The sequence below is a fragment of the Molothrus ater genome, chromosome 6 (genome assembly GCF_012460135.2).
Source record: "Molothrus ater isolate BHLD 08-10-18 breed brown headed cowbird chromosome 6, BPBGC_Mater_1.1, whole genome shotgun sequence".
In the NCBI taxonomy this organism is placed as follows: domain Eukaryota; kingdom Metazoa; phylum Chordata; class Aves; order Passeriformes; family Icteridae; genus Molothrus; species Molothrus ater.
This window is the reverse complement of record NC_050483.2, coordinates 46,613,247-46,628,595: the sequence shown is the minus strand read 5'-3', so window position 1 is coordinate 46,628,595 and position 15,349 is coordinate 46,613,247.

Here is a 15,349-nt window from a genome sequence, read left to right as displayed (position 1 = left end):
GATGACTGCTGGGACTACTCCCATCTCTGGGGTCTTATCAATACTGAGAAAATGTTGACAATTTGATAATGAACCATTATCATTTGGGAAAAATGAGAAATTGAAAGCAAACATCTGGTAAATAGAATTAAACATAATCTCTTATCACACATTAGACATGCTCCAATCACAGAGTATCTGCTGCAGGTCTGCTGCTCAGCAAACACATTTACATCAAGGATTACAAAACTTTTCTCTCCTTTTATATCAGCATTTAGTCTGATGCAACTCTGATAACTACTCCAAAATCACTTGCTTACCAGCCACTGTGATACTGCATCATGAGCATGTAAAAATCCCAACATCCTATGGCACTGGATGCCTGCATATTTTTTAACCTCAAAATCCTTTGCCCTCCCTGCAGTGTTCACCTAGCAACTTTTGTTTACAACTCCAGCATCAACTCCTCCCCCTAAGTATGCCAAGATCTTGAGCATTATGAGCTTCATGACTGTGGAAATTCTGTCATCTTATTCCTACCACACCTACTAAAACTAGTCTGCAACAATGTATGAGGACACAATAGGCATTTACTGAAAAGACTTTTAAGTATCTATTTTTGCACCTGAACATCACATCAAATTCTTTCCTACCAAGACTAGTTTTTGTAGTCCTTTTCTAAATTATGTTATCCACATTATCTGCTAGCTAAGTAGAAGAGGGCTATGTAATTTTTCTAACAGCTGTTTTTTTTGCCAAGCAATGTATTTGGTGAGTTTTGAGTTACTTTATTTATGGAAGTATCATGAAGTATCCACTCACTACTTAAACAAATCTTTAAAAATTCCTCAAACAAAAAACAAATAAAAGAAAGAAGAAAATTTACATTTCTTTGCCTTCCTTTTATTCCAGAGGTAACCTACCTGATAATAAGCTTCCATTAAATGTTAATAAAACAAAGGTTACATAATTCACTCTCCAGCAAGGACTAAGCAGGATAAATCCAGATACTAATGATGGTTTGTTTGGGATTAATGGTAAGCGTTGGATTAGTTGAGGGCTTCTTGGTATTTGCATTTCCCAGCTCACAACAAAAATTCCAACAGCAAAAGGCTAGTGCCACCTTTGGATGAAAACTCATATTAGATCCCTCAATCTGATTTTCTGTTCTGCTATTTGTCGTGCTTTCAGAAAGTTAAGTAAGATTTAATCAGAAAGTTGTTTTTTCCTTCTCTCACCTCCTTTTTTGCCTTTCTTCTCCCACTCAACTCTAATTTTTAAGCAATAGAGAAAGAGTTCTTCCCTCTTCTCTGTGCTCAAACTCTTTGGAGTTTATTCTTAGAAATGTATCAGAAGATCTATTAATTGTCATGATACTTGATTAAAGCCCATTTGTAAGATATTTCCACAAAATTGTTAAGTATTTGAGGGAGACAAAAAAAAAAACAGTGAAACTTTTAACCTAAGTTTAGGTAAAGGTTTATGTAACTTTGATTCTTATTTTGGTACTTCACACATTTCCAGACATGTCCTTATTTTACCTTGCTTCAGATAGCCAGAAATATCCTCATCAGTCATCAGACCTGCAGCACCTCATTCATCTCCCTAAGAAAGGACTTCTTCATTTTGAAAGGCTGTATCCAAATGTGGTATACAGCCACTGGCTGAAATGGAGTTCACTTTCTTCACAGGGAGCATGCCCTGCTGTGTTCTGAGTTTGTGACTAGAACAGTGTTACTTAACACCCCAGTGGTTTTGGCTACTGCTGAGCAGAGCTTGCACAACATCAAAGCTTTCTTGTTTGTCACTCGGGGTGGGCAAGGATTTGGGAGGGAACAGAGGTGGCACAGCTGACACAAACCAGCTGAAGGAATATCCCATACTGTGCATCGTCATGCTCAGAGATAAAAATCTTGGGGTAGGGGGTGGAATATCCTCCAGCATAGCCACTGCTCAGAGTCTGGCTGGACATGGCTCTGCCCATGAAAGATGGAGAGAGCAGAACCTTCCCTCAACCCTCCTTCCTTCACTTTTGAAATGTCTTACCTTGACCCAGGCATTTTCTTGCCTTTATTCTTCCTGTTGTGTCCCCACCCCACTGCAGGAGGTGTGAACAAGCAGCTGTGTGGGTGCTTAACTGCTGAGTCAGGCCCACACCAGGATTTGTAAAATTTGTGTCTCCACAGCATAGGAACACCCAACATCTTATTCCTTAAGGCAAATTAGTGTAGCATTAGTGACAACCAAATCTACAGTCATCCTTGGTACTAATAAAAGTGGAGACAGTAAGCAAAAATCCCAGAGAGGCCAATGATACCATTTGCTAATTGGCTTTGGTTTTCCATCTGTGTGGGTTTTATAATTACATGTGAGCTTTATTTGATTTCAAGGGCTCTGCATTTTTTTCTAATAGTAGTACTTTCCAGTCTTTATTGGATGATCCCCTGGAAACCTTATACTAAGAAAAGAATGTGATCAACCAAAACCTTTACTTCCTGTGTTCAGACATACCTCTACAGCAACATGAAACAGATACATTTAATCTACCACACACAGGCGGGTGACAACTTGAGAAAGACAGTCTGGAGTGAGCCAAATCAAAAGAAGGGACTTTTCTTGATGATTTCCCAGTACAACCAATTATGTCCACTCCCTACACACCATGTAGCCTTGTTTTTCATGATTTCTTTTTCCTTAACAATTCCCCTTATCCCCTTAGAGGTGAAAGGACAAGTGTTTGCTTTCAACTGAGGAAATGCTCTGATATCAATGCCCCTCTATTGCCACCCTATTTCTAAAGCTTCTGATTGCAAAGCTGAGCAAAATTTGGCCAGCTGACTTCTTTTGCTCTCTGCAAGTACCTCCTACACTTGAGGATAAAAGTCAGGATCATCTGACAGAAAGGTTCACATACCACACATCAACAAACATAACTGAAGTGATATCACTATTGCCATGTGAGTGCTAACACAACCATTTATTGGAGAAAAGGCTCATGTTTCCAGTTATTTCATATGCCCCTACCACTAATGCCTGAGTGCTTCTACTCACCTACCACTTGAGTCAAGGTCAGGTGAATATGAGAATGGTGTAGGTCAGAAGATTCCTGAACTCCTGACATGCTGGGAAACGTATAAAGAGTATCTAAAAATCAGATCTTGTATAACAGCATTTCTTATTAATGTTCTGTTTAAGTGAAAGTCAGTCAATGAAGTAAAGTGCACATGAAATCTACTACCAACTCTTACTTCCTCACATTTTTATCCAAATGGATTTAGTATATATCCTAAAGGGAACTCTGGAGATGCCAGCATGTCTGTGTACATTTATTAAAATGAAAATAAGCCAAAGTAGATAAAACCTACCAAAGAGTAAATGCTGCTCTTTTCTCAGTTCAAGCTATGTTTCTTGGCCTATCTGGCACTCAAAGCCATCTTTAGGCTTCCATGAACCCAAGGCCATACGAAAAAAATTATATCCCAAGATAAAAACACACATCTCCAGACTGTGAGAGCTAGATTAAACCATTTGACATGTATTTCATCCCTGTCCTGCCAACATAAAATGCAGCAGCAAGCATGCCCCTTCTGCCAGTACAACCCAGTTCTGTTTATTCTATTTATTCAACCCACCACACACCTGCAGCCCCTGTCCAGGTTGCTTACAGAGGGGCTGACCTTCACTCAGACCTTGACCATACTCAGCTTTAACATCATGGTGGGACACACTCAGAAAATGAGCTGACCACTTTAGTATTCACAGAGTGTGGACCATCACTAGGTTTTACCTTTATGACTGCAGCCAACTAGTTTTAAAAGCAGTTACCTTGTACCCAAGTCAGGATTTTAATACAGAACATAAATCCCAGCAGATGCTGGAAAAATCCATCCAAAAAGCTGGGTAAATATTTGGCCAGAGGATCCAGCCTCCAGTCTGGCTAGTTTAGAACATCAGCTGCAGCAAGAGAAAAATAATTTGCAGACTCTCATGAAGCAATTCATCAGAGCATGTAGCTCACAAATAACAAGCAACACTCTGCTAGACTTACAGTACCTCAAGCCTAAGCACACAATTCCAAACAATGAATTGTGACCCTATCATATGATGTACATTTCTGTACTACCTTGCCCACAAAGGCTGGCTCCACTACCCCTAACCAAGATGCTAATGTGGCTAGAAGCCAACAGGCTGACAGTGAGTTTTGCCCCTCTTTTCTTTCCCTGCTCAGATGGGAGTCTTCCCTTTCTTTAGCAAGCAGCTAGAACTGATGTGACTGCCCTGATCTGAGAAAAGGTAAAGAAGAAATTCTGTTCAGACCAGAGGTGTGGGGGAGACACTAAGAACCAGCACCATCTCACCTTACAGTCTCCCTGTGGCAGGCTCTGGCTTTCCAGCCACCAGATGACTATCTCCTAACCCACATTAACCTACACATTCTCTTATCCACCACTCCAGAAAACTATTAGGCTATTGTCCAACACATTTAAAAGTGGTACAGCTGCAAAGGGTACAATAATAACAAAGAAAAACATCAGTATTGTGAAAGATACAAGTGATTGTAGATAAATGTATTACAAAATTTAACAACATGGTAGGCAGTACAACTCTAAATAGTCAGTTAAGATATACTGTAATAAAAACTTAGGGATACAGAAATGCAAGTGGACTCCTTATGTGTGAGGCTGTAAACAAAAAAAGACTCCTTATGTGCAGCTGAAACAAAAAAAGACCATTCTCTTGCAATGCTAGCAGAAATCCCATGTTGCCCAAAACTTCAGCACTAACCCCTGACTTTCAGTGCTTTGCTGTAACAGCTTATGCAGCCAGGCCCTCCCCATGTGCCTCCTGCAGAGCAGACAGTGCCTCACAGCGCTCATGTCAACAAGAGCAACAAGAAAGTCACGACTGACACCATAAAGATGTTTGTTCCACATATGGCTGCAGCTCACACTTCATTAGTGCCTGTTCCTAAATGACAAGTTTATCTGCTGCTTTGACAGTAGCTGGCTCATGCCTGCCTAACCATATTGCAGGCAACACGACTAACCCAAGAGCATTTTGGTTCCAAGAAATTCCATGAAATTTACTTATCTGGTGAAAAATCATACACTGGCAAAACCCTTTCAAAGGCAGACATAGCAAATAGGATGGCTCATGAAGTCTGTAACATTGCTAATCACGCACTAGTGGCTGACAGGACTGGATGTTTACACAGCCTGGATCCACTCGTTGGATCAGTGGGCCCAAAGGGACACTCTCAGGGTGGGCAGTCACAGGCTTCCCACAAGCAGAACACGCCGGGAACTTGGGTATTTTTGTCCTACTGTAACTTTTGGCCAGTTAACACCAACTTCTGATTGCTCATCTGAGTGCTGGGGGTGGGTGGGAAAGCATAAACACTCATGAGCAGCTCTCCTGCCCCTCTCTAATCTCAGCTTCTCATGGGTCACAGCCCCGTTACAGTCAGCCTGTCCCACTGCCCTGCTGAGGCAGTGCCTGGGGCAGCATGGTAACAGTCCCACCTGCTGCTCTTTCCTTTTCTACTGTTTTTCCATTGCCACTTCATGCCTTTGTTTCCAGCTCAGTGTGCCAACTTAGATGGAGTGAGGCACTCACAGACCCCCTCCCTCAAAGGATTCCTCCACTGGTGTGGGTCACCTTCCCAGAGGTGACCCTCACATTGTGGTGCCTCTGGCCCCTCTCAGCTGTCATTCCTGCTCAAAGGCATCAGCACTGCTGGCTGCCCACACCACGGGTTGCCTGTTCAGGCTGGCAGCACCACGGGGCAGGCGATGGCCCCGTGCCAGGCAGGGCAGCCCCACTGCCCACAGTCACACACAGCTGTGCAGCGCCCAGCTGCTCTGCACCACACAGCTTAAAAGTGTAGAGACAAACTATTTGGTGGAAAAAAAAAAAAAGCAATCTCAGTCTACCCTTGCTCTTACAGCACTAGATAATTCAAAACATTGAAATAATATTAAAGTAGAACAGCACTAATACTTCAGCGGTCTTTGACATGAAATTGTGGAAAATCCTCTCATGATTTACTTTGGATTTGTTTATCTGTTCTAGATTTGGGGTATTTTTCCCTCTGCAGATTTCCATTTGTTTCAGCATATATACCAACTATTGCTATGCAAATTCTTTTATTCAGATTTCTTTTCATAGTAGCTTTTGTTTCAAAGGCTTGCATAACTTGCTAAGGAACTTGCGTTTTAAAAATATACATACTGAAAACAAATTAACATTTTCTGCAGGAGGTTTCAAATAACTCTACAAAGGGGAGCTAAAAAGGAAAATAATCAGTTATCTTTTTAAGTGGGATATCAGAAATGAGACTTTTTAAATTACTTGAAAGTAATAATGGATGAGTTTGTTCAGACACAGAATGTAATTTCAAACACCATGCCATTTCAGAAGGAAGTTTCCTTGTTTCCAATAAGTACTTTCCTGAAAAGGGACTTTATTTGGACTAGAGACACACAAACATCCTGCTTTTCCAAAGAAGCTTCCTTAATGCCCACAGTGAACTGCACCATCAATGTCTTTTGGCCTTCAAAGCTCCAGCCTCAGACTACCCTGAGACACAAGCCGTGCCCTGCAGGCACAAACGCAGACTTTGGGTGATGGTGCTGCATGTTCTAGAGCACAGAACCTGGAACTGGGCAGGTGAACGTGGCAGCAAGACATCACATAAACACAGGGCCTACATACTTGAGCTGGGTTTCTACACAAAGGATTGGTCTTCACTAATACCAGCCATACCAGTTTTGATTTCTGGCCAGCTTGTATCACAAACTGCCTTTTCTTCTTTTTTGGTGTGGTTTTCAACCATCAAAATGACTTGCGGTTGCATTTATATTGGGAATTCTTTTCAAACACATGACAGGCACAGAGAAAGTGTTTGCACTGAAATTCTTGGCTTATTTACGTCTGACCATTGCAGGAGAATGTACTTTTCACCTCTGAACTGCAATGTGTTCTACCATGTTCTTTTAATGATATAGCTAGTCGTAACCAGCCAATAGGATTCTAAAATTAGTTATTTCTACAGCTTCTGGATATGATGAAAAGCACTCAAAAATATCTAGAACCTCCTTCATATTTTGCCATTCAAGACAGCATTATTATCTTCAGGAATACAATATTCTGAAAAGACAGTTCTGTCCATCAAGTGTCACTAAAAGTCATGGAAAATTAGACATGTTTTTTATTCCCAGAAGAATAGAACCAAGGAAAAAACTTCATGCTTCAAACAGTGCCTGACAGTCTTTCTAACTTCTACACATTTTGTGACTGTATTATTGAGATGGTTATTCCATAAATTGCATTAGTTTAATCAGACAGTAAAGTTAAAGAAGAAGCAGCAATGCAGGGGCAGACAATTTCTATTCTATTCTATCTAATATCCCATTTATTGACTGAAGCATTCAAACCAAGGACAGACTTGCCTCGTACAGGCATCCATGCATCCCCAAAGAACAGCAACCCCTCTCTCAATGAACACTCAATACTCCACAAGTGTTACGAGATAACCCCCAAGCTTTCTGAGCTACTGAGACTCTACATCCTCATTTTGGCTCAGTTTCAGGACTGCCGCTGGCAAAAGCTGAAAAGACTGGAAAAGCAGAAACAACAAAGCATTGAGTTTGTTTCTTAAAAGAGTTCACAGAAAAAAAACAAAAAAGCAGAGCTGCTGAGCGTCCCAAGTGAACCAACAAGGTGTCTGAAAGAGCCAGAATGTATGAAACCGTAAACCAGAGTAAGAAATTCAAGGATGCTGTTTTAATGTACTCTTCTCTTGAGCTTAGTCTCCCTAATTAAAAAATAAAACAATAAACAAAGGGCATTTCAGACAACCATCCATCCACTGTATCCATGGATAAACAGAGACTCCTAAGGGGAAGAAATGCACAGAGATCCCTGGAGCTGTGGTGCAGAAACCCGGATTATATCAAGGGAAGGTCTCAGCTTCTCATGTTCTGGACCACATCCTCCACTTTCCATAATCAGCAAGGGAGCTCCAGACTTCTATTCACCTACGTGATGTACCTGGTGTTAGTATAAGAGTAAGTGCTCTTCTATCCATACACCACAGCAGATCATGGAGTAGAACATTCCTACCCATCCAACTAAGAGAAAAAAGCCCAGAGGAGATAGTTATGCTAAAGCAGAGTATTAAAAACATACATCACAAATAGGCTGAAGCTGACGATCCAGAAAGTAATTCTGAAGTATTTGCCATGGGAATATAATTAGACAGCCAAGTAGGAATCTGCCTGTCTTCCCCACTTCCAGCTTTCCCCCGTGTCTTCCCTAAAGCATACCATTTTTTTAGCATAGATAGATGCCCAATCAGACTAGATATTAAAGGTGCCTTGCTACTAAATTTCAGCTGCTAGCATAGCAACACAAGCTACTTACCACTCCAGGGCTACAAATTTGCTGGACAATCGAAAAAATAAACCTTGGGAGTCAAAACAAAGCAGCTGACTTGACAATTTTCAAAATACTGTAAATAATGCTATATTTCAGCAGTTTTAATCAAGCACACGAAGAAGCCAAAGTTCTGTACAATAAGCAGTGTGTGGCACTGCTAGGAGAGAGATTTTACACTTGTATCTACATCAGTAGGCAGCAGACTTTCAAGGTGCAATGCCCTATTCAGAGATTTCCCTGCATCTAGAGCCACAATACACAGAAAATGTGACAGAGCACTTGCAATCAGAAATCAAGGCTTACAGAAGTATATGCTTAGGAAATTAGCACTGTTTTAAACACTATTTCAGAAAGCTCGTGGAATTAATAAAAGGGTAACATCATAATGAAAAGCCTTTAACACGAGGAAGATTTTTCAGTATTGAGCAGCCCAATAAAAACTCCCTCCAGGTCTGATTTCATACAATTACATTGCATATGATTGAACTATCTAATGAATAATTAAGTGGCAGAATGGTATAATCAATATAATGACATAAAAAGCAGAAGTAAATATCAGTTAATCCAATACAAAGCTGTGTATTCAAAACCATACAGACCAACACTTTGACCAGTGACAGTGGAGCACTGAATTTATTAAAACTTTATGAATAGACAAGAAATAGTCTTGTAACTTCTTGTTGTTGGTGTCAACCCAGTATCAGTTGATAAGGTGGAAGTTTCCAAGAAAACCCATGATTTGCCTTTAGTGCTCTTATGCATCTATACTAAGCCTCATTTCTTCTTTTCTCCCCATGAGACTGCACAAAAATTCCATTTATAACCTGGTGCCCCTAAACCTGCCCTTAGCCATAACCTGAAGTATGAATCAAATAAATCACCCAGCACAGAACTTCAAGTTGCTTCATAAGCAACTTGCAGCCATCAAACCTAGACCTGCAGACTCTGCTGTGTGATCAATGAATTTAATTCTTTATGACGCTGTTCATAATACTAACATAAACTCATCCTGGAAAAAAACCACACACCATTATCTTCTTCTGGCGTGACATGCTTGCAGAAGCTGAAAAATTAGCCACTCAAACTTTCCAAAGCTTAAACTCATGCTTAATTCTATGGGGAATAATTGACAAGACAATCTCTCAAGCAAAGCATAACACCATCTCCCTAGAAAAGTCATCACGGTTTGGTAATTTCTCCTTCCTTCCACGTTGCCTAAAGCTCTTTCTTCACTCCATCCATACTGTATTTCCAAACCAAGAATACCAAGGCATATATGTCTTTTCCCAGTCTCAAAGTCCTCAACTTTGCAGAAAACATACTGCCCTCTGACTAGATGAGCTATTTTAGAAGCACTTCAGCACTGTTAGAGCCTATGTTCTGACAAGCAAAGGAAAATTCCATTCACAGACCAAAAAATAACTGTAGAATTTGGAAGCTATTTGTTTCTTAGAAAACAATCAGCGGAACAGTCCTGCCAATGTAGGAATAAAATTACCAGAAGCACTCAAGTGCTGTACTCAGGTATGTAACAATTGACTTGGATGTACAGCTCACACAATGCAGTCTCTAGCTGGTTTTGAGATCATGTACACATGCATCAGAAATACAATCTTCAATTTTGTGTTTAAATAATGTAAATTACCCATTTCCATACACGAGTTTAAAGGCACTTATTTTTATATGTAAATAGCAGCAAGGCTACTACTCAGATGTTCAAAATGTTCAGTCTTTCCAGGGGGCTCCTTGAACACAGAGCTATGATTTCCTTCACTGGATGTTCAATACCTCCACAGCAGTAGTCGTCGTCTTTTTTTTTTTCAGATGGCTTTTTGCATCAAGTAGCCAGCTACAACATACAAGTCGTGTACATGTGAAATCAACACCACACACTGTAACTGGCCAAAGACAGTGCACAATGTTGCAGGAAATAAAATCAGTAATATATGATGGCACGACTTTGTTACTTTTTCATAATAATTAAGTTATTCAAACAGTTAGACCAGACTACACAGAATGGACATTAGGTGCAGTTTTATGAGACTGTCATGCAGGCATTTTACACCTATTCAGCTTGGAAGGTATGGACTATATACATGCTATCCAACTTCTTCCAGTTCAACATTCATTTCTCTTTTTTCCTCTCCATACCAGAACCAGAAGAATTTTACATAAGGAAAAACATTAACTTCTTAAGTTCTGTCCTTCCAAGCAATGGAGCAGTAACCTATGGGCTTCTCAAATCACTTCTTAAAAATTCAAGAATTAAAAAAAAAAAACAAACCCAAATCAATGCCCAGAACTAAATAAAATCATATTCCACACAACAAAAGTATTATTTTGACACTCCTGGAAAATAAATCAGAAAATGAAGTCACACTGAATTTCTACAATAAACACAGTGTTAGTTCTATTCTAGTCATTAGTGCACAGAAACACAAAAACTCTGCTGAAAAACTGTTACCATCGACTCCAAAAGGAAGCAGATTACGATCATGGTTTGCAATATCAGAGTGTTTTTTGACTGCAACAGAAACTAAATTTAGACCCAGTTACATAAAAAAATACTAATAGCCTTAACACTTTTAATCAGCATAAGAGGTTTAAAGATACACGAATGATTTAAAGTCTGTCGACTAGTTTTATACTGCTTTTGCAATATTGTGCATTAGTAAAATCAGGGAGATTATGAAAGAAATACTAAAGCATAATAAAATTACATAAAACATGAAAAGCAGGCTATGCAGTGACTCCAAACACTGATATTAGGAGAAATTTTACTAGAGTATGTCAAAACCAGAACTTTTCTATAGATTCCTGCAGCATGGAGGTCAATCTAATCAGGTAATGCAACCCAAGTACCTGGTAGGTTCAGAAAATAGGTTGGACTCTTTATAAATGCAGTATTAACTTGTGTGATCCTCCAGAGAGCAAAGAATAAAATGCTTACTCCCCTCATAGTGCTGCAAAGTGCTGATCCATGACTCGCACCAAGCACAGAGCAATCTGGCAGCTTTTCAAATGCCAAGGCTGGCACGGGGACGGGCAATATGCTCCACCAGCTGTGCAACTCCTCCAGGAGCTGCAAAACGGCAGAAAAAGTAATTCCCTGATGATTTTCCACAGAAGTTCATTACTGTCTTGCAGAGCACCTGCCAATAATTTAGGAAGTATTGATTACATCATGCTCAGGTTTTTTTCTTCCATGGAAAGTTAAACAAGTTCTCTGAAAACAAACAAAGATACAATATTGCCCTAGCAGAAATAATTACTTGGGTATTCTATACCTGTTGCCCCAGATATGTAGTAAAATTACAAAATGAGTGGCAATGTTATCACATCCAATATCACCATTTTTTGTATGTAATCGACATCATGAAAACATTTTCAGGTTCATATATTAAAGCATATGCAACAGGTTAGTTAGGTAAATGTGGGCAATCTTTGTTTTTTTGCTGATTTTTTTTTTTTTATTTGACAGTTCACTGCAGTGGCATCAGAAAGCATTCCTGAGATGCCTGTTCCCATCATTGTGTCCTAGCTAGATATAGAAATTAAATGGCTGACAGTCCTACTACGTTTCAGTGATGATTAAGTTCTAACTATATCTCATTTTTCCCTTTCAAGGATCTTTCAAAATCTCTTGTACAACCTTACTACACAATTTGAGTGTTACTGCAGATAAAGACACATTACCTACCTGCCTCAGGATTATTTCTAAGAAACCTTGGTAATAACAGTTGAGATGAGCACACTATAAAACTTACACAGATGGACAGATGGACTTAAAAGACTAAAAACCCCACAGTTTGAAGCAACTACGATGGAAAAAAATACTGTAAAATAAAGTACACTGGAAAATAAGGTATAATACCTGTCAGTCGCATTTTTGCTCTTTCTACAAAATATATACAGCTGAAGAGGAAGCAGTTCTCTGGATTAGATTAACTGCAATGGTTTTAGCATGAAACTATAACCTTAAACACCAATAAAAGGTAATCTTCAAACCTCTAAGTTATTTAGGATCTCCTTTCTCTGCTAGAAGTGAGCAATCTAATCCTCCAAATTAGAGTTCTTGTTCTTATTTCCAGAGCCGTAAAGCACTTGAGTAAATGACTGTGTATCACAACATGGTTCAGAACTGGGGAGAAAATGAAACGAGACTTCTTGCAGACAAGGCAACTGAATTAAGTGACAACTTTAAGAAGGTATCAGTAAAACCACCACTTGAGAAATCAATCACTCCAAGAGCTGTTGCTTAACAACTGTGTTGCTAAGAGTGCATTCTTCACACCTATATATTCCCATAAACTAATTAGCCACAAACAAAGGAAAAAATAATTTTGGTTGCATGTAAAAATAAGAACCTTCAACATTTTGAAGATGGAATTTTTATTTACTTGCAAAAGTTCTGACATTGTTATTGACATTAAATGTTTTGCTCTATTTTCTGCATCTCAAATACCAGTAAGGGCATTGGTAGCCAATATACACAACAGGATGAACACTCTCCACTGGCTTCCCATGTAATTTTCCAGAGTTAGTTTTAGAAAAACTGGTATCAACCTTGAGCCAAGTTCAATAGAAAGTCTGTGGTTTGGTTTGTATTATTTTTTAATTGAAATTACCACCACTGCAAATTTCTTTAGAATCATTTGTCAAAAGTAGCTTTTAGAGAAGTTTTTATCACTTCCAAAAAGCTGCACTGAAAATTAAAAATATTTAAGAAAAGCCTACAGAACTGAAGTAATGTATTTGTTCATTACCAAAATCAGTGACTGCCAGATTGCAGTTACAAACTACACTTTTTGGCAGATGCTTAGCTCATTATCATTCAGCTGTTGAATCACAGATCCAGCTTGCATCACCTAAGAGGATTATACAACAACAGGCAGGTTTTTACTGCTTAAAGCTCATAGAGCAAACTTGTTTCTTCTGACCTTAAGAGTTTGTATGGATCCTTCTCTTCCAGGAAAACACGTACAGGGCTTACTGGAAGTTGTACTAAATAATGCAGGAGTGGGGTTGTTTTTTTGATTTTTAATTTCTTATCACAGTGGTAATACATAACCTAACAAAGACAGTAAAACTTGAAGTTCACTGTATGAAACAATCTTGTTCTCCCAAATACTCAAAACTATATTCCTCTTCTACCGCTGTGAGGAAGTGTTAGAGCTGAAAGGAAGAATCAGGTCACTTACCACTGAACTGCAACTGTTCTGTACTTGCAGGAGACAAACCATGCAACAAGACTCCCAAAATAAATGCTGGTAGTGCAGGATGGACATGATCTGGCAATGTGCTCTTGCAGCCCAGAGAGCCAATTGTATCCTGAACTGCATCAAAGCAGTGTGGGCAGCAGAGTAAAGGAGAGGACCTGCCCTCAACTCCAGTCTGGTGAGATCCCATCTGCAGTGCTGCATCCAGCTCTGGGGTCCCAGCACAGGAAGGACCTAGACCTGTTGGAGCAACTGCAGAGGATAGCCACAAAGATGATCAGGGAGCTGGAGCACCTCTCCCATGAAGGCAGGCTGAGATAGTTGGGATGGTCTAGCCTGGAAAAGAGAAAGCTCTGGGAACCTTAGAGCAGTAATCAAAGGGGTCTTAGAGGAGAGCTGGAGAGAGACTTTTTATAAGGGCATGTAGTGATAGGACAAGGGGAAATGGCTTTAAACTGAACAAGAGCAGGTTTAGATTAGGTACTAGAAAGAAATTCTTCTCTTTGAGTGGGGGTGACATACTGGCACAAGCTGCCCAGAGAAGCTGTGGATGGCTCATCTCTGGAAGTGCTCAAGACCAGGCTGGATAGGGCTTTCAGCAACCTGGTCTAGTGAAAGGTGTCCCTGCCCATGGCAGAGCACTGAAACCAGGTGATCTTTAAGGCCCCTTCCAAACCAAACCATTCTAGGATTCCATGAGATTTTGATCTTTGTATTATATTTCTTACCCAACCAAAATGAGTCTCAAGAGAAGGTAAGACCCAATACTGTTTAAAGTATTTTTAAAAATAAATGCCAACAGGCAATTTTATAGATTCGTAGATTCTTTTGATCTAGTTTCGTTATCCCATTTTGAACTACCATTGATGACTCACACAGTTTTCAGACCAAGAACTACAATTCTGGTTACTAGATACATTTCTTTATCAGATTTGACTGTGAGATCATCTTCCCCAGCACTTCCTTTTCAAAACTATGAAAACATCTCTAAAAGCCATGAAACAGAATATCATGCAGCATTCAGATCCTTAAAGTAAGGACAAAGACTCAAAAATTTTTAGTTGTTTTCACGGTTTAGGAATGGTATTCTCCCATTTAGTATGCCCTCCAAAACACTCCAAACCATGTGCCACTTTTTCACTCCTCCCTTCCCCTCTCCTTCCCCTCATAGGGCTGAAGAGGAGAATTGGAGTCACAAAAAGTGAAGATTGTGGCTTGAGATAAGACCAGTTTACCAGAAACAGCAATGAAATAAGAAAATGAACAGTGACAGCAGCAACATTAATAACAGAAGTGTACATGGGAAGTGAGCAATTCCCATATGAATGCTCACCCCTGCTCCAAAGGGAGCCCAACAATATCTTACCACTGCCAGGAAGGGACCCCTTACCCATTCTTGGAAAATTACTTGAGGTGGCAGGGAATAACCTCTGGGTACTGCCCATGCCCCTTCTGGCTGCTGCAAAAATCAACCCTGTCCTGGCCAGAACCAAGTTTAAGTGTTTCCCCCAGGCAATACACTCCCTTTACTACCCGAAGTAGTAATACATGTCATGCCTTAGCAAAGAAATCTTGATTCTGTACAAAACAAGTGTTTTAGGGTACAACCATCTATAATAATTATTTAGATTGGAGGGTGGGGAGGAAGCATGGCTCTGCTTGTTAATTCCTAATGAATAGCATTTGACTCCAATTAAAAACTAGCAGATATG